The sequence below is a fragment of the Sorex araneus genome, chromosome X, assembly GCF_027595985.1.
Source record: "Sorex araneus isolate mSorAra2 chromosome X, mSorAra2.pri, whole genome shotgun sequence".
Taxonomy (NCBI): domain Eukaryota; kingdom Metazoa; phylum Chordata; class Mammalia; order Eulipotyphla; family Soricidae; genus Sorex; species Sorex araneus.
In genome coordinates this window covers 332,185,175-332,210,815 of record NC_073313.1, presented here as the reverse complement: position 1 = coordinate 332,210,815, position 25,641 = coordinate 332,185,175, and the positions used below count along the sequence as shown (strand labels likewise).

Sequence of the window (25,641 nt, the reverse complement as noted above, 5' to 3'; positions counted from 1 at the left end):
ACCCCAGGTTTGGACTGTTTCTAAGCACCCCAGTGTTGGGTTCAGAATTGGTAATTAGCATTTATAATGATTTCTCCTGCTCATAGACCAGGAAAGGTGGAACATCCAGTATACAAACAAGTTAGGAACCAAGATGTATATAATAGCTTATTCTGAAGGATGTAAAAGACAATAGAGAAACTTGTCTATCTTATTACCCATCAACTTAATTACCCTTAGCATATTAGTATTCAGCCCTCAAGCTTTTTCTGAGATATTATACATATAATGCCATACATGTCTTGTATAGGTTGTGTCTTTTGATGCTAAATAAATGTCTAATATTGGCTAAATTTACATGTGAGAATTTGAGGCCTATCTTTTTTATTTCCCAGGTTTCTTTTTGTCCCTTCCCTCTCTTCTTCTTCCCCTCCCACTCTCCTTCCCCTTTCTCTTCCTTTGCCTTCCCTTCCCCTTTTCCTCCCTTTCTGCTTCCTCTCCCATTCTCTTCCAGTCCCCTCTTCTTTCCCTTTGCTTTCCCCATGGCCCCAGGATCTCATCCCTTCCTGTACTGGTCTTTCTTGCCCTTCCCTTTTCTTTCTTGATTTGCTCAAGCGGGCACCAGTAACGTCTCCATTGTGAGACTTGTTATTACTGTTTTTGGCATATCGAATACGCCACGGGTAGCTTGCCAGGCTCTTCCATGCGGGCTCGATACTCTCGGTAGCTTGCCGGGCTCTCCGAGAGGGGCGGAGGAATCGAACCCGGGTCAGCCCCGTGCAAGGCAAACGCCCTACCTGCTGTGCTATCTATATAAATATATATTTATATATTTAAATATCTTTAAATATACTTTCACATTTCATCAGGATAAATTCTCAAGAAAATTATTGGATCACTGGCTATGTGTACTTTCTAGAGGCTTCTAATGTATAGTAATGTCAAATTGTACCTCTTCCACCATACTTAAGTACCCATCTTTTTTTATACTTTGGTCAGTATTTGATGTAAAATGATTTTAAATCAACGTTTAATAAGACTGCAGCAGTAATGGCTAAAAGAACTCAATATGAAGATACATTTTTTTTGTTTGTTTTTGGGCCACACTCAGAGGCACTCAGGGCTTACTCCTGGCTCTGCACTCATAGGTTATTCTAAGCAGAGCTCAGGGGGCCATCTAGGGTGCTGGGGATCAAATCCAAGTCAAACACGCAGTGCTATCACTCTGGCCCTGAAGATGCATTTTTACAGAATGTTTTTTTTTTTTTCCCTTTTTGGGTCACACCCGGCGAAGCACAGGGGTTACTCCTAGCTTTTCACGTAGGAATTATCTCTGGTGGTGCTCAGGGGACCATATGGGATGCTGAGCATCAAACCTGGGTCAGCCGTGTGCAAGGCAAACGCCCTACTCGCTGTGCTATTGCGCCAGCCCCCCCAAAATAGTTTTTTTCCCAGGATGCCTTGGATGGCCAAGGATGACCCTGGCACCATCTGGGCCCTGGTTAGCACCACCAGGGTGGGCTTTGTAGACCCAGCATTGCCCAGCCTGAGCAGCACCGTTTCACCAGCCTGATTGGACCAGCACCCTGAGCTGCTATACCAGGTGTCCCGGGGTGACCCTTGGCCCTCAGCACTGCTAGGGAGACGCTCACACCCCCAAAATACAAAAAAATTTTTCTTCAGTTGTCTGATTTTTGTCTGTGGGTTTTATTATTGGCCATGTGGAAGGGTCAGTTGATATTTAATAGGCGTGTAGCAATAAAGTTTTTAATTATTCCTTTTATATAATATTCGTAGAAAGCCTTTTCTACTTCATGGTAATAATATTACTTTAATTTTCTTTTAGTAGTTGTACAGTTTCAGGAATGATAGTACAGCAGGTAGGGTGTTTGCTTTGCATGCAGCAACCCGGGTTTGATTTCTCCGTCTCTCTCAGAGAACTCGGAAAGCTACTGAGACTATCCCGCCTGCATGGCAGGCAAACTACCCGTGCAAACTACCCGCATTCAATATGCCAAAAACAGTAACAATTCTCACAATGGAGATGTTACTAGTGCCCGCTCGAGCAAATTGATGAACAATGGGCCGACAGTACTACATTTAAACCAGAAGTTGAAAACACTTTTACCTCTTAGGCAATTGATGTAAGAGGTGGATTTTCTTTTAAATTTTTTTTTATTTTATTGAATCACCGTGAGATAGTTACAAACTTTCATGTTTGGGTTACAATCTCACAATGATCAAACACACATTCCTCCACCAGTGCACATTCCCCACCATCGATATCCTGGGTATACCTCCCCTTTCCCACCCTCCCCCTGCCTCCATATTCCGCATACTCTCTCTACTTTTGGACATTATAGCTTGCAGCACAGACACTGAGAGGTCATCATGTTTGGTCCATTATCTACTTTCGGCATGCATCTTCCATCCCAACTGGTTCCTCCAGCCATTATTTTCTTAGTGATCCCTTCTCTATTCCATCTGCCTTCTCCCCTCCGCTCACGAAGCAGGCTTCCAGCTATGGGGCAATCTCCTGCCCCTTGTACTTACTGTCCTTGGGTGTCAGCCTCTATATCTACACAAAGGAATACTATGTGGCTGTTAGGAGAAATGAAGTCATGAAATTTGCTTATAAATGAAGAGGTGGATTTTTGAAAAATCAAATTCCTTTTATCAAAGATGATGTATGTTCTTTTTCTTTTCTTTTTTTTTTGGCCAGAGGGGGTTGTCACACTCTGTAATGCTCAGGGGTTTACTCCGGGCTCTGCAGTCAGGAATTGCTTCTGGCTGTGTTCAGGGGGGACATATGGGATGCTCTGGATTGAACCTGGGTTCAGCCACATTAAGACAGACCCCCTACCCACTATACTGTCGCTCCAGCCCCAACATATATTCTAAATTGCCTCAATTCTCATATTTCCCTGTTGTCTGATACCTTGTGTATCTAAGATTTGTGCATTTTATTTTACTACATGATTTCTGTGGATATTTAAGTTTGTGGCATCTGTTTGGTAAACCTAGTGTTTATTTTGGTATTTGGATGAGAGGGAATTTGTTGTCCCCCGCCAACACTAGTTATCAATCCCCATACTTCCCAGTTCACACGTGTTTGAGGTCTTGACATTTCCTGTTGTCTCTTATAACATCATGTAATTTTGCAATTTTGTAAATTGTATTACGCTTTAAAATTTTAACGTCAGCTTCCTCCACATCTCATTTCCGTCATCATCCCAGCCTTGATTGTTGCCATCTTCTAGTGCTTTTTTCTTTCTAGATAGTATCTAGACCATCATCCCAAACCAAATGGAGCCTATGGAGATTTTAGTGATGTTACCTTCCCCCCCCCCCCTTTTTTTTTTTGGTGGGAGGTGGGGTATGGGGAGTGGTGCTTGTTCTATGGTGCTCAGAGCTTAGTCTTGGCTCTGTGCTCTGGGGCTTGGGGGACCATATGTGATGCTGAGGATTGAACCCCAATTATGCAAGGCAAGTGTCCCTGTAGATAACTCTACCCCCTTTTAAAAAGTGCTGTAGTTAAAAATAATTATTTAGAAGTGTTTTATGTAGTATCCAAATATTCAAAATAGATTTTCTCAAAGATCTTTCTGTTACTGATTTCTTTTTGGTGCCTGTTATGGATTTCAAATTTAGTTTCATTTATGATAATTATAGTCAGATAACATACTTTGATCTTAATTCTTTTAAAATGATTAAGAACTATTCTGTGGGCTAGAATATGTTATATCTTGTTCTTATGTTGCCACTTGAGGAGAATGTGGATTCTACTGTTAAGCTGTTAAGTGGCCTTTTCTATAAATGTCGATCTGGGGTCTGGAGCAATAGCACAGCAGGTAGGACCTTGCACGTGGCCAACCTGGGTTCGATTCCCACATTCTCACATGGTCCCCCAAGCACCACCAGGAGTAATTCCTGAGTTTGTGAGCCAGGATTAACCCCTGTGTATCCCTGGGTGTGACCCTAAAAGTGAAAAAATATAAAATGTCGATCTGATCCAGTGCATTTGTAGTGCTGCTCAGTTCTTCAGCATTTTATTGGGTTTCTTTTACTTGTTTTGTCATTATTGATAGAAGACTATTAAAATCTTTGACTGTTATCATGAATTTGTCTCTTTTCTTTGTAATTTATCTACCATTTTCTTCATGTATTTTGAGTCTCTTTCATTAGGTATGCAGACAGTCAAGAGTGTATGTCATCTCAAATAGATTCCTTTATTTAATTACGAAGTGACTTTAATATTCTTTGCTTTAAAAATATATTCAATGTCTGGGGCTGGAGTGATAGCACAGCGGGTAGGGCGTTTGCCTTGCACACGGCCGACCCGGGTTCGATTCCCAGCATCCCATATGGTCCCCTGAGCACTGCCAGGGTAATTCCTGAGTACAGAGCCAGGAATAACCCCTGTGCATCGCTGGGTGTGACCCAAAAAGCAAAAAAAAAAATATATATATATATATATATATATTCAATGTCAATATAGTCACTCTTCAGTTGTAGTTAGCATGGCATATGTTTTTTCCTCTTGTAGACTATTTGTATCTTTAAACATAATGTAAGGTTTGTTTTGGTGAAAAATAACTTTTATTGAAAGAAATTTAGAGAAATGTGAGGGGAGAGAGAGAGAGAGAGAGAGAGAAAGAGAGAGAGAGAGAGAGAGAGAGAGAGAGAGAGAGAGAGAGAGAGTGTGTGTGTGTGTGTGTGAGAAAGAGAGAGAGAGGGAAGGAAAGGAAGAGGGAGAGGGAGGAAATGCAGGCTTGGAAGAAAAAGCCTTTGTTTGAGTTGGGGGCCACACCCATCTGTGCTCAGTGCTTCCTCCTGGCTCTGTGCACAGAGGTTACCCCTGCTCGGGATGCCGTATGGGGGTGTAGGGGATTGAACTGGGGTTGGCTGTGTACAAGACAAGCACCTTACCAGCTCCTCTATCTCTTTGGAACCCTAGAGTAGGTTTCCTACAGGCAGTCTGTAGTTGTCTTTATTTGGGGGGAGTCCCCACACCGCCCGCCCCCTCTTACTGGAATTGAGCCCAGTTTGCACCTGTGAGTCGCAGGGTAGGTACGTGCTCTGCTGAGCCACTTCCTTGGCCTGGACCGGATTTTTTTTTTTTTATCCAGTCTGATAATCTCTATGTTCTAATTAGAATGTTTATGTACTCTAATTAAACATATGTATTCAGCCCCTCCCACCTTTATATGTAGCAATTTCTTCCTGCCTTATCTGGCCGACACAGTTTTGTTTTGATGGAAGGTTTGGAGCGGGGGTGACGGAAGGCAGGGATCTCATTTCATCTTCCCCCCAGCTTTGGGACGATCAGGATAGGTATCTTAGTACTGTGCAAGAACTCTTTGGAGAGGTCCAGACTTGCCCAGTGTCATCCCGTTACTAGGTAAGGAGAGTTACCACTAGGAATCGGAATTCCTGGCCAGGGGGAAAATGTGCATTTGCCATCTTATCTGCACCGCGCAGCATCGAAGTGTGGCTGGTAAGGCATTGAGCCACCTAAGCCGGCTATAATAAGTAGGCTGTGTACAGCACCGGTGAGGATCGCTTGTGCTGAATCACTGCTGCCCAGGCTTTGTCCTCCAGGAAGGACAGGCGCTGCGTAATAGCTCTCCAGGGTGGGTCTGCAGGCTCTGCGCCGCAACAGTTCTCTCTCCAGCCTTCTTGGAATGGGGGTGCTTTCCTGCTGTCAGGCACCTCTGCTGACCAAAGTCCCCAGTGCCCTCTGCTTTAATCCTTAACCTAACTGCCGCTACTGATAGAGCTTTGTGACAATAACGGCTGAGCGAGGGGTTTGAGGACCAGGAAGTTCACAGGGAAACCTCAGAGCAGGGCTGGTGTCTGAGGACAGATACTAGATTTTTTTTTTTTTTTTTTTTTTTTAGCTGAGCTCAAGGCATGGGGGTTGGTGTGCCCAGCTCGCCTGCCTGCCTGATTTTCGCTGTTGCTTGTCAAAAATATTGAGCAGTCATGCTGGTTTTTTGTTTGGGTTTTGAAAATCTCTAACCCTGCCCTGGCCGAGCTAGACCTATAGGTGGTTTTATCAGACTCAATTGCACCAACTTTTCTTTTTTTTTTTTTTTTTTTTGTTTTTTGTTTTTTGTTTTTTGCTTTTTGGGTCACACCCAGCGATGCTCAGGGGTTATTCCTGGCTTTGCACTCAGGAATTACTCCTGGCGGTGCTTGGGGGACCATATGGGATGCCGGGGATCGAACCCGGGTCGGCCGCGTGCAAGGCAAACGCCCTACCCGCTGTGCTATCACTCCGGCCCCGCACCAACTTTTCTTTTAATCATACTGCTTTACTTTCTTCTACAGAAATCAAGTAGAAGCTACTTTAAGCAGATGAGGAGCCGAGGCTGAACTGCTCAGTCCAAGCACTGTGTTACCAGGCCCCGAATGCTCGAGGCTGGTGTTGCTAGGGTCACTCTCTTTGGTGGACCCATCGCTTCTCGAACCCAGCATTTCTTTGCCTTTGTTGAGCTGAAGCATGGCATCGGTTCTGTTCGAACTTTGTGTTGTCTCCTTATCTTTCTCATCTTCCCAGGACTCAATTCCGAACCTGAGGGCTTGACCACTGGCGTATTTCCCAGCCCAATAATTGTGTTCTGTGCTTGTCTCGTGTTGCAGTCTGCTCCTGGGCTGGGCTCCCTCTGGTTGATTTCTTGACCTTGACATCGCTTCTTCTGGTGTCTCCGTGTTGTTTGATCTCACCTGCTGGCTCTCCCACACCCAGTCTCACTCCCTGGGCCCAGACACTCCATGATAACCCCAGTTTCCCAAGTTCACTCTCAACCCTGGATGCCATGAGCAAGGGCTTTTGTGGTTTGGCTATTCGAGAAGACTTGAATTTGTGTGTATCATCTGAGCATGATGTTTATGTCTCTGAAGACCATTTTACCTTTTCTGAGACATCCAGAAACAACAAAAGTGTTTTTAAAAATCAGAGGTGAGGGCCAGAGAGATGGCTCAAAGGGCTGGAGCTCATTCTTTGCATGTGGAAACCCTGGTCCCAGTTTCCATCGTTAGCACTTCATGCTTCCCAGAGCACCGCTGTGTGTGGCCTCAAAGCAAAACGGATACACACAAATCAGACATCACTTCTTGAACTGCAGTTTTCTCATTTATTTTGTTGGGGGGTCTAGATCGTGCGCTTTATAAAATAGTCTCCCACATAATGTACTAGATTAATCTAATAGTAGTTTATCTTGATCTACAGATCAGATGTGCCACTTGATAAAAATGAAGTCAAACTGTGCCACTTGATAAAAATAAAGTCAAACTGAGTAAAAACCAGCCTCTTAAATGGCAGCATCATTCAAGCTCTGTGGGCAAAAAAGCGGATAACTGGTAGCAAGTTGAAAAAACAAATCTCAGCACCAAGGAGTCACAAAATCATAACACAGTTTTTTAGCAGGAAAGTTTTTTTTTTGGTTTGTTTTTGTATTTGTTTTTTTGCTTTTTGGGTCACACCCAGCAATGCTCAGGGGTCACTCCTGGCTCTGTACTCAGGAATTACCCCTGGCCGTGCTCAGGGGACCATATGGGATGCTGGGAATCGAAACCGGGTCGGCCGTGTGCAAGGCAAACGCCCTACCCGCTGTGCTATCACTCCAGCCCCAATAGCAGGAAAGTTTTTTAAAAAATTGTTATGCCCACTTGAGCAAATTGACGAACAATGGACAACAGTGCTATAGTGCTACAGTGTTATTCTTACTTTGGTTTTGGTGCCACACTCAGTGGTGCTAGAGGGACCATATGAAGCCTGGGGTTGAATCTGGGCCTCCTGCATGAAAGCGTACACTCCATTCCTTTGGGCCATCTCCCCAGCCATGGGGGGTATGTCCTATCTGCTTGGGTGCCCCAGGCACCCAGGGCCAGGCTGAGGGTCAGGTTTCTGGCTGCTTGCACCATATGAAGCCATCTATGGCTGACAACCATCCCTCTAACAGAGTTTGGACTTCAGAGGTGCTTGCTAGGTTTAGTCTTAATCTAAGGAGAGTTGATGCCTTCCATGCATACAATGGAGCTGAAGGTTTTGTAACCCAAGGTGGTTTTGTTTTTGTTTGGTGCCTGTAATCAAACTCTGGCCCTTTTCCTGTGAAACATGGACTCTGCCTCTGCGCCACACCCCAGCCTCTAACCAGAATTTCTCTGAAGGCCGCAGGCAACGTCATATGCCCACCCACCTAGCAGACATTATTTAGGAAGGAAGGGGTGAAGGGAGAGGGGGAATGGACATTTGTCGAATAATTTTGTGGTTGGGCCTGTGCCAGACTCTTTATAATGCTCCCTCATAGATTTACAACTTACGATCTCTGTAGCTTAGCTGATGGTTACTCTTTCCATAAATGAAAAGGTCACGTTACTGAAGAGTGTCAGAGTGTCACACCGGGATTTGAATCCAGCTCCAAATCTGCTCCTTAGGATAAGTCTGGTTTGCCTTAGAAAATGCAAGCTGCTGATTTGGGCAGAGAGGCAGGAGACAGGAAAACTCAGCCTCCCTCGTTTCAGAAAGATTGCTGCGTTTGGAAGCAGGGCCAACTGCTAGGATCACTTGTGGTGATAAAAAAAAAAAAAAAACCCCAAAAACGAAAATCAAACCAACAAACCCACAACCCTGCAGTTTATGAATTCAGCAGTTCTTCTGGAGGGGAAGCTTAAGGCAAGTCTCTGTCCCTGTCTCTTTGTCTCTCTTTCTGTAAGAACAAGAACCAGATTTTTGGGGTTCACTTCTTTCATTTGAAGCTTCCCTGATGACATCCTTGGCCCAAGATCGCTGAAGTCCTTAGCACACAACTGTCATCAGCCACTTCTCTCTTTTTTAAAACAATGTTACTACACCACAGCCTTTCCTTTTACTAACTTTTGCTTTGGGGGCCAGGGGGTCCACTCCCAGCAGCCGCTAGGGTTCCAGGAGGTGCTGGAGATCTGCCTGGGACTCCCCCATGCAACGCATGTGCTTTTAGCCCTTTGCGCCATCTCCCCGATGTTCCCTTCATTTCTTGAGGTCATCAGCCTCCATGAGGTAGATTTGGGGCTCAGAACAAAGGGGCTCCACCTTTTCCGCACGCACAGACTCATCACAGTTGAATGCAAGCTGAGAAGGGCTTGGCACCTGTCTCGGCCTCGGCATTCTGGTGGATGCCGCAGGCTGGGCCCTGTGATGGCGGGAGTCTGCAGCTGCCCGTCAGCGCTGGTCCAGGCTGCTGCTTCTCCAGCGGTGACGTGCTCCTTGACCGTGACTGTGGCAGTGGGTTATGGAGCGAACATCTTGGCTGCTCTGTAGCCTCTGCGTGACTGGGAGGTGGCAGGGAAGAAACAGGCCATCCCTGTAGTCAAAGCTTCCAGGATGATTCTGAGGTGGCAGTCGACTAAGGAACTAGGAATAGACTATGGTGGGATGCATGTGAGTCCTTGGCGTGACCCTCAATGTATTTGTAACCCTCCTCTGAGAGGAAACCCAGAGAGCTCAGAAGCCATGTATTTCTTCATTCTGTATAGCACTTACCCAGCACAGCCTGTTTTTCTAGGCCACTGAGAAAACACAATGAAAAAGTTCTTTCCCTTCCTTTGCAGGGTTTTCAAAGGGCACATAGTTGCTTACTGCAAAGCCGCCCTACCAACTCGGTGTCTTGAAGCACTTTGAATATTGTCATTGCCAGTCCCACTCTGAGATCCTCTGAGCTGTGCAAACGGTTCCTATCAATAACACTGGTAGTGGCCTTGCAAAGTCCCTGGCTGCCCCATTCCAGAAGTCTCCTGCCTGCCTTTCTGCCTCTTTACCAGCCTCGTATTCACGCTTCTTGCCTTGTGTTCACAGGCCCACAGATTTTCGCTTGATTTCTCTGTTCTCTGTTCATTTTTGAGCTTCTCACCTGGAAAAGTTCTGAGAAACTGCATGGGATTTTTTTTTTTTTTCAAAAGTGCAATGCTTGGATGAAACCTGCTGGTAAATGGTCAGCCTGACCGCTTCACTGTGCTTACAAATGAGTTCCCAGTCCTCTGAGTCATCTCGCAGTATTTTGTGGGCTGTGTTCCCTCCCACCCCCTCCAGTTTTTTCCCCAGATCTCTCAGAGCAGTGAATGTGCCAAAGGGCAGGGAGCACCTCTCTCCAAATCCTGGGAGGAGGGAAGAGGCCCGAGTGTGCTCAGACTGTGCCGAACCCTTGTCAGATGCATTTTTCTTTGCTGCTTCACAGTACCCGTAGGAGAACTTTCCACATCTGTCAAAGATGGGTACTAACTGAGGGCTATAGAAGTTGGGTAACTTTCTCAAAGTAGCACTGTCGCACTGTCGTCCCATTGTTCATCGATTTGCTAGAGCAGGCACCAGTAACGTCTCCATTGTGAGACTGTTGTTACTGTTTTTGGCATATTGAATATGTCCAGGTGGCTTGCCAGGCTCTGCTGTGGGCTCTCTGAGAGGGATGGAAGAATCGAACCTGGGTTGGCCACGTGCAAGGCTAACGCCTTACCCGCTGTGCTGTTGCTGCAGTCCTCAAAGTAACATACACAAATTTCCTTGCTAGAAATCCAGCCATAGAACCGCTTGGCCTAATGCTTATGCTCTTCCTTGTACTACGTGCTACAGTATATGTAAACCACTTGATCTACTCCAGGCGTACTTTTTGAATAAATGGCTGTTGGGGACTGAGAGGTAGATAGCACAGGGTTTGTTAAAGAGTTTACCTCGCATGATCCCGATCTGGGTTTGATCTCTGTCACTGCATGGCCCCTCAGGTACAGAGCTGGGCATAGCCCCCCACTCAGCACAGCTGGCTGTGATCCAAAGCCTCCCCCACCCCTACCCACACAGAAAAATATGAATATAACCAAATATGAATAAATATTAGATTTGATTTCTGATCATCTTGGCTTTGATTTTACCCCCTGGGAGTGGTACAGGGCTTGGAACAGAACCAGAGAAAGTAGGATGAAGGTACCATAGTCTGTGAGTTGAGGTGTGGGCGGGCATTGAGCTGCTAAACCAGCCGTTGGAAACAGGCGCCACCAAAGGCACTGTCCCGGGCCTGTGTCAGTACTTGGGAAACTCAGGGTGACCAGGACATCCCTGCTCTGCTGAGGTGCTTGGGGAGTGCAGTGGTGTGGAGGGTTGACCCTCTGGCTCAGGTATAGCTCCCGTTTGACATTATGCCAATGGGAGACCACTCATCTTGTTGCTGTTCTTGTTATTTTTATTATTACTTGGGTTTGGGGACCATACCTGGTAGTGCTTGAGGGCAACTCCTGACTGCACAGAAGTCTCTCCTGGCAGTGCTCAGGGAACCGTGTGGTACTGTTGATGGAACTCAGGGTTACCATGTGTAGAGCACACATTCCTACCTTCTGAGCTGTACCACCCCCTAGCCCCTCTCCTTTTAATAAAATAGTCCTTTCTTTAAATCTTTGTTTGTTTGTTTGTTTTGGAGGGGGGTCACACCCAGCAGTTACTCCTGGCTCTTCACTGAGGAATTACTCCTGGCGGTGCTTGGGGGACCATATGGGATGCTGGGAATCGAACCTGGGTTGGCCATGTGCAAGGCAATCGCCCTACCTGCTGTGCTATCGCTCCAGCCCCTTTTCTTTAAATCTTACATTAGATTGCTAGCTTTTTTGTTGTGTGATGCTGAAGATCGAATCAAGAACCTCCATAGGCAGGATGAGATCTGAACCACTGAGTTACATCTCTGGTCTGAGAGCTTCAATTCCAGTAGAGCTTTTCGGTAATGCTTACCTGCACCTCAGATTTTGACTCTGCAAGAATGATGGTTCAGGTTTCCTAGTGACAGAATGAGAAATACGGAGATGAATGACTTTTTCAAACAGCAGACTCTACAGGTACCAGGCAAGACCCCAGTCCAGGTTTCAGACTCGGAACGAGGGCATTGGTAAGGGTGGCAGTTGGCACGTCGAGTCGAGAGATTGAGAGTTGAATCACACAGGAGAAGCCGAAGCAGGCTGGGGAAGCTACATGTGGAGCAGGGTGGATGGTTTTACATCTGAGTCACCTGGAGCTGAAGGTCAAGGGAGATCAGAGATTCAGGCTAGTTTGATGCTGACCTGGGGAGCTACTGAGACCAGCAGTTACTGGTACGACCTTGTGTAACTCTTGGACCTGGTGATGAGTTGAGAGCCTGACGTGATATGTAAATGTGACAGAGTAGCTACAGACATTGAGTCACATGGTGTGACAGTCATATGTGAGTTCTGGAGTGGAACCCGAGTAACTGAATCTGTGTGAGCCCAAACCATCAAGAGAGAGAGTTACTGGAACAAGTCTGGACTCCTCATAATAAGCTAGAGGAGCCTCAGCCCTATTTTCTGTGATTAAAACATGGTATTACTATATTTTTGAGTGCAAAATTAATTAGAATTAAAGCAGCCGCAGCAAAAAGCTCATCAACACAGACTGGGCCTCGGAGTGAAGTGTGGGGAAGCTGGTTAGAGGAAAGGTATTATGTAATGACCTAATTGTGAGGCCTGCCATCTGCTTAGCAGTCATGCCTGCCTGCTTAGGAGGCCCTGAGCGTGTTTAAAGGAGGATGCGAGATGGTTGAGGGAGCTCCCCTCTCTCCCTCCCTTCTCCCCCCACCTCTTTCCTCCCGCTCTCCAATAAAAGCTAGGAATGCTGGTGTCTTTTTGAAGGAGGTTGGTAGTTTGTGGGGGAGGGACAAAGCAGGCTTTGAGGCTCCTAAGCAGATGTTACCCATTAGCCTGGAGTGGTAAAAGGTTAATTATTCTATCGACGGGGCTGGAGAAGATAGTGCAGGGGTAGGGTAGGGCCTTGCTTTGCACTCGACTGACCCAGGTTTGATCTCCCAGCATTCCATACAGTCCCCTGAGCACCACCAGGAGTAATTCCTGGGTGCAGAGCCAGGAGTAACCCCTGAGCATCACTGGGTATTGCTCCCTCCCCCGCTCCCCACTCCTCCCTGCACCATTTGTTCTATAGAGAAGGTTCCATACTTTATAGGTGTGGTAGGCAGGTGAAGGTGGCTCTCAGAAACTGGCCAGAGACCCAAAGTCTACTTGGAGAATGAATTGAGACATGAGACATTTTCCTCCATTTAGGAGAAAGCATAAAAAGACCCACTTAAAAAAAAGTTTTAATATATAAAGTCTTTTGAATTTCATTTCTTTTTTTTTTCAGACTGTAAACATTTATTTTTTTTTGAGGGTACAGTTACAGATTTATACATTTTTGTGCTCAAGTTTCTCCCTTACAAAGTTCGATAACCCATCCCTTCACCAGTGCCCATTCTCCCCCACCAGTAAACCCAGCATCCCTCCCCCCTCCCCAGTCCAGTCTCCCCCCACCCCACACTGCCACTATGGCAGGGTATTCCCTTTTGTTCTCTCTCTCTCTGATTAGGTGTTGTGGTTTGCAATAAAGGTGTTGAGTGGCCATTGTGTTCAGTCTCTAGTCTATATTGGGCCCACATCATCTTTCCCCCACATGACCTCCAACCACATTTTACTTGGTGTTCCCTTCTCTGAGTTGCCCAGATGAATTTCATTTCTTTTCCCCCTTCTGTGAGTTGTTTTTGTGCAGCAAGCAGGGTCATGCTGACATTCTTGCTCATGTCCATTCTGGTTGTAGTATTTGATGAGGGGGTCTGTGTAGGGCTCCCTCCCCTACTTGCCCGGTACACTGCTCGAATACCGGTTACATGTGGGCCTCTCTGGAGATGTATACTTCAGTTGTGTTGCTCTTGCACGCATTCTGTTGTGGCTGGGGATTTACAGGCAGCAGAGCCTCAGGAGACCATGCTGAGCACATGTGGGCGCAGACTCACAGCCCTACACTTTCAGGGAAGCACCTTGGCCACCGAACCGTTCTCCAGGTCCAAGATCCACTTGCTGGAAGGTGGGTTGGTGCCTTGTACGACAAATGACCCCATTCACTCCAGCATCCTGAAAAAGGGGGGTGAAGGCCACATCGAATGGACTCTTATGACTATGCCCAGGGCTCTATAAGTGGCCTCCAGTTCCTGAGGCCAAGAATCCGATGCAAAAAAATTAGATGGGAGAAAGTGGTAGGTGAAGGAAGTGTATGTTCAGAGCTACCGTGGGGATTGCACTAAGGCTGGGAAAGGAGCCTTTGGGCCGTGAGACCCGGGAGGATCCTGCCACTCTGCTTAATACTAGGCGACTGGAGCGACTTTCCAGGGCAGCATCAAGCTTCATAAACACTCTTAGGAGAATCGTTCACAGAAAAGCCAATCTCTTTGCTTTCAAAATGTGCCTTTATCTGTATAATGAGCAAGTGATCCATTGGGATTGCTGAGTCAGCATTCCAAAAGAAGTCTCGCTCTCTGCTAGCAGAAGTCATCTTGTAATTTATTTTCTTCTGTCGCCCACCTCCAGCCTCCCTAGAAAAGTGAACGTTGTTTTATAAAGCATCAATAGTTCAGATTCTTATACAGAATTTAGGAGGTTGTTTGTGCACGCTTTCTCTGTCTCTGTCTCTCTCTGTCTCTCTCTGTCTCTCTCTCTCTCTCTCTGTCTCTCTCTCTCTCTCTCTCTCATTCTCTGTGTGTGTGGCCACTCCAAATCATGCTCAGGACTTACGCCTGACTCTGTGCTCCTGGTGGAGCTTAGAGAACCAATTGTGGTGCTGGGGATTAAACCCAGGTTGGCAAGCATTCTGTATTATGCCTCTGGCCCTAATTGCTGTTTTATTTATTTTGGTTTGGGGGCCACATCCAGCGATGCTCAGGGGTATATCCTGGCTCTGCACCCAGGGATCACCCCTGATGGTGCTCAGGGACCATATGGATACTGGGGATTAAACCCGGGTCAGCCACGTACAAGGCAGGTGTGCTTCCTGCTATGCTCTCTCTCTGGCCCAATGTTTGATGTGTTTTATACCCCTAAAGAATCATCACAAATTGATAAAAGTCAGAGGGTTTCCTGCCTCTTTCATCCATATAAGGTAATAGAGGTCCCAGAAGTACAGTGACTTGCCCAAGGTGAGAGCTTATCATTTGTGGAACTGTGACCACACCTACACCCCTTGCCTCCCTTGTCCCTTGCCTGTTCTTTCTGTCACACCTTGGTATCTGTCTTACAGAAGTTGATTGGAAGCCTTGCCAGGATTCCTGTGGCAGTGACTCAGGATGACCGAGGGTCTGTATGGACGTATCCCTGAGGGAGTGATGTGGGACCCCAGAATGTCTGGCACATTCTGAGGGCAGCAGAGTGTGAAGTGCTAGACACCAGTGTTCTTTCTCCATGAGTTTGCTGAGACTTTGCAACAGAAAATTGTGTTTTCACAACTGAGCTGCGACTCTCTTTGCTTTACCGGCCACTTCTTGCTAGACTCCGTTTCCAAAATGGCCTCTTTGTAGCCTTTCCCCCTCCCCGCCATTTCTTCTTTTTCTTTCTTTCTTTTTTTTTTTTTTTTGAGGGGGGTGGAGGGTGGTGTCACACCTGGTGGGGGGGCCACACCCAGTGGTGCTCAGCACGAGTTTGGCTATGAGCAAGGCAAGCGTCCCGCCTGCCGCACTGTCAGGCGGCAGTGTTCCGCAGCCCCATCCCCCAACTTTCAAGCTTAGCTGAAACAGACACCTGGTGAAAAGATTTCTTTTTGGTATCTTGAATAGCCATTCAAAATGTGAATTATGCTGTATTTTTCCCCCGGTGGCCGCTTTTCAAAATAGGAATTTGCTAAGTCATTAGTTTTCTTCTCTAGACAAAGACAGACACACTTCCGGACTGCTGCCCTCCAAACCACGTAGGGTTTGTTTAATTAGACATACACAGAGGTTTTTAAAGTAAGGCGTACTATTCTATTCTATGTAGTCTCAGTATTCGCTAGTGTAAATTTTTTATTTCAAATGAATGATTTCTGATCCTGGAGCAGTAGTTGCTTCGGGGGGCTTAAACAAACAAACAAACAAACAAGAGTCTAGAGCCCTACCCCAGCCTCCTGAATCAGACTCTTTATTAGCATTTAGCTATTTACCAAGTACTTTATCAGTGATGTAATATGCACTTTGTACACTTGATACTTCATAAGTGGCTTATGAATTTATCTGGAGCCTATTGAATAATCCAAGGTATTTTAAAAATCACAGAATGCTGCATTTGATGTGGCATTGTAAAGTGAGCCATTTTCTGCAATAAGAAGGGATAATGCAAAAAATATTCAGAATTTGTTTGGAAACAGCCTGTTTGAAAAAAGGTCGGGCCCACCTGCAGAGTGCCAAATGAGTGCTGCTAAATTGCAGGGAACTCTTTTCATTCATGGCTTTAAAAAAGGAGCCAATTTAACTAATTTAATTATTTTGTTTTTGTTTTGTTTGGGCGCCACACTCAGAGGTGCTGGGGGCTTCCTTTCGGCTCTGCTCCCAGGGCTCACTCTCGGCGGGAATTGAACCTGGGTTGGCTTGTGCAAGGCTAGCTCCCTACCAGCTGAACGATCACTTTCCTCAAAGGGAAGTAATTTTAAAATGTCCATTTACCATAAATAGGTTGAGAACTGACATGCAGAAAAACACTTTCTTTGAGCTGAGAATAGATTTTGTTCTTAATTTGTTCTTTCAGCATCTTTAAGAGAAGTCAGTTATTAAGAACACACTCCCCAGATACACAGTTGACTGTCCTTGGGAAGGTAGTGACCACCATTTGCAGTCTGAACATGGAAATAACATCTGCTCTGCCTGATAGCTGCCTTGTGTTTACTGCAGCGTGTGTAACGCTTCCTGCCGTTGGAGAGCTCCACTAACTCAGCTCTCTAGTTTTACAGCTAGGGTTGCCGAGACCCAGTGCAAAGGGAGTTGATCCAGATGTGTTCATCAAGACTGTCAGTCGCTCCTTCAGCTAGCTGAAATAGAGAAAGGGAAAATGTCCGAAGGGCGCGAGGAGGGGCTCACTAGACCCTGGCTGTGAGGGTTTGGGATTAGGAAGTCAGGGACTCAAGTAGACTCAGCTTCTTCGTTTCTGTTTCTCTTGTCTGTCTGCTTTCCATCCCCCCTGTTGCTGCTCCACACTTTGCTTTCTCTGTGGGCAGACTTGCTCGATTCCTTTAGTCTCGTGAGCCAAGGTGATTCCTCTTCAGCTCCCTCTGCCGCCTGTGAGGGCTTACGTTGTCTACACAGGCTTAGAACACATCCTGCTTCTCCAGGAGAGGGAATCTAATTAATCCATGTTTGAATCAGATGTCTTTGCAGGTCCCATCAGCCATAGCAAGAACTGGGGTTGTATTGTGAGGGTGGCCAGCCAGATGTGGCTGGTCAGGAGAGAGTGTGACCAGAGAAAGGCGAATCGCTTGGAAGGGCTGATTGTCCAAAGCTTTTTCTTAGGGGAGGACCCTGAGGAACGCTAACATGAAAAATGAGGAGGATTTAAAATAAGGCAGTGAGTTTGGGAACAAGTAATTTGAGAAAGATGGAGAATGTTTGGTAAGCTGGCAATTAGATGGATATTGGGAAAGGGAGTTGTTAAGATGGAAAATGGAGTGGATGGTGGTGACAGTCATGGTAATCTGAAACCCAAGACAGGAGGCTTGGGAGACACTGGGGATCCAAAAGGAGACTTGATTTTTGTTTTGAACATGTTGAATTTGGAGATTGAGAATGAATTTCTCTGGGAGGGGGGTGTTGTTTTACAGGGCCTGTACTGAGCCGCATCCCAGACCCATACATGTATTGTGAATGTAACTGATGCTTGAATACTTGATGGGTGCACTCACCCAGGAGCATTCTGTAGAATAGCGGAGATAAGCAATAGCATCTAAGGAGGAGGGAGAGGTTAAGAACGTTAAAGGAGAACAAGAAGTGGGCAGACGGTAGCAGAAAAACTGAGTGTGGCGGCCTTTCCTTGGGATGGGGGGAAAAGGAATTGATTCAAGAGTGTCACCAGCAGATGACAAGCGAGGACTTTGGAGCAGACAAAAGCTAGATTCTGAGGGATTTGTATGTGGCTGGGAGGGCGAATGTGGAGAGAGGAGAATATGGACAGTGACAAAGATCTGGCTGGTAAAAGAGTGGAGGGAGTTGGCAGTTGGATCAGGAAAGGTTCACACTTGGTTGCAGTTCTTGCACACTTTTGTGGTGGTCCAGAGGGGATAACATGTTTTGTTGCAGTGTTAGTGGTCACTCCTGTGGGAATCGTACCTGGCACTATGCCAGGGATTGCACCCCACAATATGAGGCAGCACCTGGGATCACACTTCGGATCTCACGTCTGTGAGACCTGCACTCTGCAGTGGAACCACATCCCAGCCTCAGGAAGAGATTCCTCACCCCACCTCCCTTTCTTCTTAACATCAGAGACAGTTGCAGTGTGTTCGATGCTGCTGAGACAGGAGGAGTCCCAGACGTGTGAGAGAGGAAGGGGATGGACTCCTGACACAGAGTCCTTCAGCAGGAAGTGATGGGTTCTAGAGAAGGGGTGGGAAAGTTGAGGTACACGCTATGGAGTCAGAACTTTTGCAGGGACTGGACAACTGTTGGTCGGTTAGGTAGAAAGGGCTGAGGCCCCTTTCATTGTACAGATTTCGGAAAAATACTGTTGACCCTGCGGATAATTTTAGAAACCAAAGTGATTGACTGTGCTGTATGGATATAGACTTTGGGGACGGTGCGCCCGGGAACAGGATCTTTCTGCTTTGGGACAGTCTCTGTGCCAGGCTGGCCGTGTGGTCTCTCAGGTTTCCTAAGGATTGAATCACTAATTGCAGTGGAGCAGGCTCAGGCCAGCCAGCATCTCTTCATAATCAGCGCTCAGAGGAAAGCCAGCGACGTCCAGCATTTCCCAGCAGACAAGCCCTGCCAGGGTCTGACTCGCACGGCCTGCTGGGTGTGTGCGTGTTTTCATTCGGCCAGGAGAAACCATTTTCCTCTTCATGCAGACCCTTGACTTGTAGTAATCTATTACCTGTGAAAGCTGAGAGGTATGGCCGGTGCTTGGTTTTATAGTTGGGCAACGGGAGGGGACAGTGGTGAGTTCTGCTTAGTCCTCAGGACCTCCCCCACCCCCCACACGCGCTCACCCCCAGAGGCCATCCCCACCCAACTGAAGCCACCTCCAGGAACCTGAATGTCCCTCCCTGCCTGAGTAAAGATGAAGATAAAGACATCACCCCAAGAATAGTGGCACAAGGAGAACTTAAGAATCAGATTACTTGGGTGGGAGTGATAGCACAGTAGGTGGGGCGTTTGCCTTGCACGCAGCCCACCCAGGTTCGATTCCCAGCATCCCATATGGTCCCCCGAGCACTGCCAGAGTAATTCCTGAGTGCAAAGCCAGGAGTAACCCCTGTGCATTGATGGTTGTGACCCCAAAAGGGAAAAAAAAAACCACTTTCTCACCATCCCCACTGCTCTCCCCCCCCCACCCCCCGCAGTGTAAATAATCATCTCAGGCTAGAACAGATGAGCTTTAGGGGGACACAGAGAGTTTAGTGGTGCATGTATGCTTGGCATGCAGGAAGCCTGGGTGTGATCCCCCGCACTGCAGAGTCCCCTGAACACCCCTGGGAAGTGACCCCAAACACTGCTGGAAGTCCCTGAGGACTGCCAGGTATGACCCAGTGAGGGCCAAGGAGAGATCTTTCGCCACGAGCAACCGGTCTCCTTCCATGCAGTGTGGACTGCCCCTGGCACCGAGTGAGGATAAACACGAAGGCTGGAGAAGCAGGGTTAGAGCCAGGAGGGAAGGAATGAAAACCAGGTTTTGGAGCCGAAATCCTTCCCGCAGGGTTGCTGTGCTGGTCTGGGACATGATCTCTGTGATAGAGGAGAGAGGACGAGGTGCTGAAAGCCGACCCCGATAGTTAACCTGGCTCTCTCCCATCTCACACAGTTCCCCCGTGATGGGGTGTGAGCTAGAGTGGAACCTGAGAGGAGGAGCCTGGGGGCGCCGTTGCTCCCCGAACTCGGTGGGGTACATTACAGAGTAGCTGGCTCCTCTGCACACGAGAGAGAGAGAGAGAGAGAGAGAGAGAGAGAGAGAGAGAGAGAGAGAGAGAGAGAGAGAGAGAGAGAGAGAGAGAGAGAGAGAGAGAGAGAGAGAGAGAGAGAGAGAGAGAGAGAGAGAGAGAGAGAGAGAGAGAGAGAGAGAGAGAGAGAGAGAGAGAGAGAGAGAGAGAGAGAGAGAGAGAGAGAGAGAGAGAGAGAGAGAGCCAGCCCTAAAGTCCCCAGAGCCCAGGGTCAAAGAATGGAAAGTTGAGCCAGTTCTTTGCTTCCCTGCCTGACGCTCCTTCTTAGTAAGATGGGACTTGACTCTCTGGAAGGATGACGGGTAATGGGATGACAGCACCCCGGGAGACTGTGCTGGAGGAGCCCTTGGAAGTGTGCTGGGCAGCAGGCTTTAGGAAATACACCGGCTGTACTCAGGCCAGTGCACTGGGCACCCCCTGGCTTATGGGGTTCTGCTGCTCACAGCTGGGGCCCTGTGGTTCTTTTGGAAGGACAGACACCCCATTCCTTGACTCACAGGATTGTCATGAGGACGCATACGAAATGCTTGGCGCAGAGCTGATTCTCAGCAGTGCTATTTCTGGATACAGCCTAAACAGATGTGCTATGCTGAAGTAGCTGGAAGGCAGAGAATTCTGATGGGGAGCAGGCCACGTGGACGGCTACATTGTGTGTATGCTTTCTGCCCATTATATTATGTTATCACCGGAAGAGTTTCTCAGACTGTTGCCCAGGGCAGCAATGATGGGTCTGTGATAATTGACTTGACTCAAGAAACCATTTCTTCTATGCTTAAGATACCTTTGGCATATAGGTCACCAGGCAGAGCTGGGCCTTGATAAAATTCCTTTAAGTTAAATATTGTCATTCATTTTCCTGCCTTGCTTTTTTATTTTTTTTTTTCCTTCTCAGTTGGGGACTTTTTCTGGCAATACTCAGTTGGGAGTTCAATGCTAGGGCCCAAAGTTGTAATGTTGCTCAGGCCCCGCAGTGCTGGGGACCTCCAGGGGTGCCAGGGCCTTACCCAGGGATGTGGGCAGCCATGTCAGCCCAGGCTGGGAATGAATATTAACCTGTGTACTGTCTTTGTGTACTTTTGTGGAAATCATAGGTTTTATATTGCCACTAAACTCAAGCATAATTGGTAGCATGACGGGTTTTTGGTTGTTTGGGGGCCACATTCAGTGGTGCTTAGGGCTTACTCCTGGATCTGTGCTCAGGGATCAGCCCCCGCAGGCTTAGGGAACGATACGTGGTGCTGGGGATTGAACCCAGGACGGCTGCGAGCAAGGCAAACATCCTACCTGCTCTGCTATCGTCCTGCCTGCTGTACTACCAAGAGTATGTTGAAATAGAATTCTGTTCATGACTCATGCCTCTCTCTTGGTCGGGGGCAGGGATGGCAATCATTGTAAGTTGTGTAGCTCTCAAATGAAAAGGATTCTTCAGGTTAACCCCAGAAATTCCATGGAGGGAGGGTGAGAGAGAGAGAGAGAGAGACAGACAGACAGACAGACAGACACTGGCTCCACTTTGCAGTGGAGGAGCTTGGGAGTGTGCTGGTCGCTCTGCTTCCCCTCTCGTCATTGTTCTTTCATTCCAGCTCAGACTGCCCTCAGACCAGACAAGCACTGGGCCACCTCACTGCCTGACCATAATGACGGGGTGGAAAATTTTTTCCAAGAAATGACCTAATCGGAATGACAGTAAACACAGTTAATGCAAAAGATCCATGAGGAACAAAATGCCAGACTTTTAAGTAAAAGATCAGTAACAGTGCTTTACCCAACCAAATTGGAGCCTGGGGCTAAAAGGAAGATCAATGCTGATCCTGTCTTTAAAAAGTTAAAACTTGGGGGGCTAGAAAGATAGCAAAGGCCTTACACCACTGACCCAGCTTCGCACCACCATGGTCCCTGAGCATGGCTGTGAGTGCACGCCTGCCCCCAACGTCCTGAGCACCACTTGGGAGGCCAAAAAATTTGTTTGGAAATTGTTGTTGCAGATTTTTTTTTCACATGAATGGGACTAGTATAGCTCAGTAATAGAGTATGTGCTTTGCAATGAAGCTCCGGGTTCAATTTCCAACACTTCCTCCCCTCCCAAACAGTATTTATCTTTTTTGTTTGTTTTGGAGCCACACCCAGCAGTGCTTGGGAGCTACTCCTGCTTTACTCTGCGGGTACCCTGCTAGTGCTTGGGGAACCGTGTAGTTCCAGGGATCAAATGGGGTCTCCTGCAATCAAAACATGTGACAGCCCATTGAGCTCTCTCTCCAACCCCCAGTATTTTTGACTGCTGAACTGTTTGGGTTTCTTTTTTTTTTTTTTTTTTCTCTTTTCCTGCATGCAATGACTGTACTCCTGGTCCTTTTGCAGCTCGCCATTTTTGTTTTTGTTTTCTTTATCATAGGGGCCACTCCTAGTGGTTCCATTGCCCAGGCCCCAGTGACTTCCTGTCTTCACCTGCTTCTCCAAGTTTGGAGGAAAAATATGTTGAAAATGAACTACTAGGGTCCTTGGGAGATGGCTCAAGTGGTATGGCACATATCAAACATGTATGAGGCCTTGTATTTAACCCCTTGGTACCACATGGCCTCTAAGTTATGCCAGATGTGGCCCGAGGCCTTCAAGCATTGCTGGGGTGGTCCCTATAACAGGCAAACAGGCAGTCAAATAAGCAACTAACAGGAGGTTTTATTGTTTTGGTTTTTTTTGTTTTTTGTTAAGATAATACATGGGAGACCGGAGCCATAATATAGCAGTTAGGGCACTTCCCTTTTACTTGGTGGAGCCAGGTTTCATCCCCAGCATCCAATATGGCCCACTTAACCCACCAGGAGTAATCCTAGAATGCAAAAACCAGGAATTAGCCCTGAGCATAGCCAGATGTGGCCCAAAATCTCAACACCCACCCCGCCCCAAATAAAAAGATATATGGTCATTAGAGAAAAAGAGAAAAGGATGAAGGACAAAGTAATTATAACCCATCTTTGAAAGATATCTTAGTCTGAAGCAATTAAATTTTTTTCAGCTTTATTTTTGTATTCTCTTTTAGTCTTGCTGTGCATATGTATTTTTATGTATTTGTTTTTAACGAACATGGAACTCTGTCTCTTGTCCTTTTTATTGAATATATTGTGTGCCTTTTGATATTTAAAATATTAAACAGATCAGTGGCTATATAATGCTTTTTGGTTTGTTTTGGGCTCTACCCAGAAGTGCCTGTGGATTACTCCCAGCTCTGTGCTCAGGGATCACTCCGAGTGGTCCTTAAGGATCCGCCTGTGTGCAAAGCATGCATCCCTGCCCATTGAGCACCGCCCCAGCCCTAAAATATTCTTTTGTATGAACAAATGCTATTTTTTTCGGGGGGAGGGGGTGACCCAATCTCTATTTTTGGTGTCAGGGATCAAATGCAGTGTCTTTCTTGCACTCTTATCAGTGAGCTACATTAGCTCAGCTCTCGCTAAACACTTGAATAGTCTCCAGCTGATGCTTGTAACTTTTGAGGTGCCCCTGGTGGAGCCAGGGGACTCCACCTAACTCTGCTTGGGTGTTGCTCCTGGTCCTGCTCATGGAACCCTACGAGGCTCGGACTTGAACCCAGCTCCTCACACCTGCAAGGCAAGTGCTCTGTACTGGATCACATCTTTGACTGCTTTTTTGTCCTGAGCATTTTGGTATGCTGCATCTTGTGAATATATCAGATGATTTCCTTAAGATAGATTTTCAGAAGTGAAATCTGGGGCTCAGAATATTTTGGGGGCCTTTTATATGTATCGTTGTGTTGCTTTCTAGCACATGCCAACTGCCACCCTTACTAGAAGGTATGTTAGTCCTAATGCAGACTGTTTGCTGCTAGGGCTTTGGAATGTTACCTCTTATTCCTACTGCTTTCCTCATTTTATTTTATTTTATTTTTATTTGAGCTCGACTTCACAGGTTTAGTGGATGCTTGGTTAGAATTGGCCTTTTCTTCCTTCGCAACTAGATCTATTTCCTATTGTTTGGCATAAACCTCTTAGTTGCCTGTGACATCGTGGTTTCCCCTGGTGCCCCATCCTGGTTCCTGAATGAGTGAGTGTGCACTTTGCTGATCTTCAGATGTTCCCCTCAGGCTTCTAGCAATTCTGTCCCCACATAGCCTCATTCTCAACCCTTTGTTGAGAGCCCCCCAAGACTCAGTTTATTGAGAGATTCACCCTTCTCTCAAGTCTACATTTCTCAGTTCTGTTTTGGTCAGAGCTTATTTATTGCCCATCCAGCTGACGAGCTTAAACTGATTTGACATCCGTGCTGGTGATGCAAGGTCTCTGCTTTAGGGAACCTTGGTTTCTTTGTATGGCTCCTGAGTCAGCCTGATCTCACTGGGATCGAGAGATGTGCAGGTGGCTATCTCTGTAGTTCCCAGAGAGCCAGAACCTGGCTCCACAATTCCTTTGCAGTCATTCATTGAGTTTCTGTTTCCTTCTGACAGCAATGGTTTCTTTTTTTTTTTTAGTGGGGGGTTACACCTGGCGTTGAATAGGGGTTACTCCTGGCTCATGCACTCAGGAATTACTCCTGGTGGTGCTCTGGGGACCATATGGGATGCTGGGAATTGAACCCGGATGGCAGACATCCTACTCGCTGTGCTATTGCTCCAGTCCTGACAGCAGTGATTTGACTCTTAGGTCTTCCATGGAGTCAAGTGGAAGGACCGAATAGATGCTGATACCTGGGTTAATTCCTTTGTTGCGCATCTATTCAGTGGTCCAGCATTTATATTCTTAATCAGCTGAGAGTCAAGGACTCAATGGTAGGTAGATAGGGAGTTTAGTAGATAATCAGAATGAAGTTTCAAATATGGGAAACAGTCCAACAGATTTTACTTTGTGAGAACTGTTGTAACAAAAAGAAGAGATTGGGGGCTGGGGTGAAGGAGAAATACAGTTATTCCTGACAGGGCTGGATTGCTCTTTCTTTCTTTCTTTCTTTCTTTCTTTCTTTCTTTCTTTCTTTCTTTCTTTCTTTCTTTCTTTCTTTCTTTCTTTCTTTCTTCCTTCCTTCCTTCCTTCCTTCCTTCCTTCCTTCCTTCCTTTCTTTCTTTCTTTCTTTCTTTCTTTCTTTCTTTCTTTCTTTCTTTCTTTCTTTCTTTCTTTATTTCTTTCTTTCTTTCTTTTCTTTCTTTCTTTCTCCTTCTCCAAAAACAATTCTATTTGATGACTTGATTTTCAAGTTAACCTAAAGAATGTCAGTGATGCTATCTTAGTGTAGATTGTTACTGTGTGTCCTAAAGAATGTGTCCTGCAATGCAAAGGAAAAGTCTTCCTTGTCCATTTGTCCCTTTGCTGACTTCCTGGACATATGCAGGGTGGTAGAGGATAACTTCCTACTCGCCTTGGGTTCCTACGTGGCATTCCACAGACAGGGCCAGCCTGTTCTGACTTTAGACCTGTGCAAACACCTTGGTTCTTCTGTCTTCCCCAGGGAAGGGGATCCTGGTTAGTTGACAGTTACCTGCCTTCAGTTATCATCAGTGCATAGTTGGTTTGTCATGGTCACCATGGTCCATCATCATTGGCCTTCTGTTCCTTATTGGAGCACCTTTCACACCATTTCTTTTCTCTCTCTCTCTCTCTCTCTCTCTCTCTCTCTTTTTCCTTTTTGGGTCACACGTGGCCACCTGGCGATGCACAGGGGGTACTCCTGGCTCTGCACTCAGGAATTACCCCTTG

General features: G+C 46.6%; 1 protein-coding gene across 1 annotated transcript in view; it reads left to right on the top strand.

The window, feature by feature from the left end:
* Window positions 1-25,641, top strand: part of AAK1 (AP2 associated kinase 1) — a 164,713-nt gene that overhangs the window by 37,202 nt on the left and 101,870 nt on the right. The window lies entirely within an intron of this gene.